The 3,206-nt window shown below is 36.2% G+C and overlaps 1 pseudogene; it reads left to right on the plus strand.

The window, feature by feature from the left end:
* The first annotated feature begins 1,838 nt into the window (after nucleotides 1-1,838).
* On the plus strand, nucleotides 1,839-2,315 carry LOC102764111 (annotated as a pseudogene).
* The last annotated feature ends 891 nt before the right edge of the window (nucleotides 2,316-3,206 follow it).

Raw genomic sequence — 3,206 nt, forward strand, 5'->3', positions numbered from 1 at the left:
TTATTGTATTCCCATATGAACAACTATAAACCTACTTTTGCCCACACTGTATCAATAATTTTTGAATCATTACTGAATCAATAATTAACAACTCTCTGAATCAGAAAGCAACAGCCTGAGATAAGTTCACTGGCAAATCCTATTAAACCTTTAAGAAATAAATTATACTGATTCTCTACAGTCCATTTCAGAGGACAGAAGCAGAGAAAATACTTCCAAATTCATTCTACAATGCCAACATTACTCTAATAGCAAAATCAAAGACATTACAAAAAATTACAGACCAATGTATCTCTCATGAACATAGATGCAAAAATCTCCAACAAAATATTAGCACATTGAACCCAATGATGTATAAAAAGAATTATACACCATGTCCCAGTGGGATTTATCCCAGGTATGCAAGAGAGGCTGGTCCATCATTTAAAAATCAATCAAAGTGATCCATGCAGTAGGCTAAAAATGGAAATAAATCACACTATCATATTAATAGATGCAGAAAAGGCATTTGCCAAAATCCAACACCCATGCATGATAAAAATCTTAGCAAACTAGAGGGGAACTTCCTTGACTTATAGAGAATATCTACAGCACTGGCTGGAGTGGCTCAGTTGGTTGGAGCATCATCCCGTGCACTGAAAGGCTGCCAGTTCGATTCGGAGTCAGGGCACATACCTAGGTTGTGGGTTTGATTTCTGGTGTGGGTGTGTATGGGAGGCAACTAATCGGTGTTTCTCTCTCTCTCTCTCTCTCGCTCTCTCATCAGCAAACAAATCCTTCAGGTGAGGATTAAAAAAAAAAAAAAATCTACAAAAACCCCACAACTGACACCAGACATAATAGTGAGAAACTCAAAGCTTTCCACTAAGATCTGGTCCTCAGGAAGGATGTCCCCTCTCACCACTGCTTTTCCACATTGTCTTTGTTTGCAGATGACAAGATCATTTATGTAGAAAATCCAAACAATTGACAAAAAAAACCCAAAAGTTCTAGAGCTAATAAGTGGTTATAGCATGTTTACAAGCTACAATTTTAAAATATAAAAGTAGCCCTAGCCGGTTTGGCTCAGTGGAAAGAGCATTAACCTGAGGACTGAAGGGTCAAGGGTTTGATCCCAGTCAAGGGCTCATACCTGGGTTGCAGACTGGATCCCCAGCCCTAGGTCAGAGTGTGTGTGGGAGGCAACCAATTGATGTCTCTCTCTCACATCAATGTCTCTCTCTCTCTCTATCTCTCCCCCGCCCTTCCAATATCTCTAAAAATCAATGGGAAAAATATCATCAGGTGAAGATTTAAAAAAAGAAGAAGTAAATTGCTCTTCTGTATACCAGTAATGACAAATGGGATCAGATTTTAAAAACACACAATATCATTCACAATAGTACCTGAGCAATGAAATAGGTGTAAATCTAACAAAATACATAGAAGATCTATTTGAGGGAACAACAAAACTCTGGTGATTGAGACCAAAGGAGAACTAAATAAATATTCATGAATAGGAAGACTCAATATTTTCAGTTTGTCAGTTCCCCTCAAATCAATTTACAGATTTATTGCAATCCCAATCAAAGCCTCTGCAATTATCTTGCAGATATCAACAAACCAAATCTAATGTTTATACAGAGAGGTAAAAAATACAGACCTTACATCCTTCACAAAAATGAACTCAAAATGGGTCATAGACCTCAACATAACGCACAAAACTATAGAACTCCTAGGAGACAACATAGGAGAAAACCAAGATGACCTTGGAAATGTCCTTTTAGAAAAATACTGATCCATAAGAGAAATAATAGATACGCTGGATTTCATTAAAATTAAAATTTTCGGTGTCTGAGTGCAGAAGAAGATGGCAGTATCCACAGGAGTTAAAGTTCCTTGTAATTTTTGCTTGTTGGAAGAACTTGAAGAAAAGGCAAAAAGGAGTAGGCGATGGTACAGTTAGCTGAGGCTTTGAAGATGATGAAGATATGACACAAGGTGGACAGGCATGATTATTGGGCCTCTAAGGATAAATTATGAAAACAGAATATATAGCCTGACAGTATAATGTGGACCTATATACCCAGAAGCTCCTCCATCAGTTAGATTTGTAACCAAAATTAACATGCATGGAATAAATAATTCCAGTGGAACGGTAGATGCGCGGAGCATACCAGTATTAGCAAAATGGCAAAATTCATATAGCGTTCAAGTTGTACTTCACGAACTAAGACGTCTAATGATGTCCAAAGGAAATATGAAGCTCCCACAGCCACCAGGAGGACAAACGTACAACAATTAATTTTAGTGGATCTCAAACTTGTCTTAAATCAACAATCTCCTACTCGTGTTAATGTCTTGATGAAATATCACAATGCAAAATACCCACACATTAAGTGAAAGAATGCCAGCTGGTAAACATGACCTGGACGTGTGTAAGAATATACATAATATATGTATACACATTGTGTTTTCAGGTAACAGGAGAAAAGATGCAGCATAATTTTTTAAGGCACTGTCATTTAAACATAAACTTGAAATATTCAAAACAGAATTCAGGTTTACAAGACGGAAGTCTGGTGATTTTTACTAAAAAGTAAAAATCTCAAGAGAGAAAAAGGGAATGGCGGGCTTTCTACATCTGCTTAGTGAAAGAGCTTCCGTTTACATTGTCAAACTGGCAGGTACGATGAATATCGCCTCAATTGTTTTAATGCTTGAAGTGGTGTGAGTGCTGACTACCAATAATATAAAAAATATGTTCAGGATGGTATTGGTACCTGTATTTATAATAAAAAAAGGTCATGGGAAGGTCAATGAATTTCTGTTAAAAGCTGTTTCTCTGTGTTACATGTAGGAGACATGTAAATATTTGTTTACAGTCTTTGCAAACCATGCATTTAAATTTAAGTGAAATCAGCAAAAAGTAAATAGGTGACTGGATATGTGATTTTTGAGATTAAAGTTAGTCTTAAAATGTATTAGTAAATAAAATGTGGATTGTGTTCTCAGAAACTGTGCCATTTCTATTATATTGATGTGTGTATGGAAAGTGCCTGCTGAGGTAGCAAAGATTGGAATTGTAGCTTTTCATCCATACAAACGTTTTATTGTTTATCATGTTTTGTATACTTCTTGTGAATTGGAATTTGCAGAGTATTTTAGAGAACAAATTACTTGATTCGTTTAATTTCTTCTTTGGAGAAGGAGGAATCCCAAGTATT

Source organism: Myotis davidii, unplaced genomic scaffold (assembly GCF_000327345.1).
Source record: "Myotis davidii unplaced genomic scaffold, ASM32734v1 scaffold1291, whole genome shotgun sequence".
In the NCBI taxonomy this organism is placed as follows: domain Eukaryota; kingdom Metazoa; phylum Chordata; class Mammalia; order Chiroptera; family Vespertilionidae; genus Myotis; species Myotis davidii.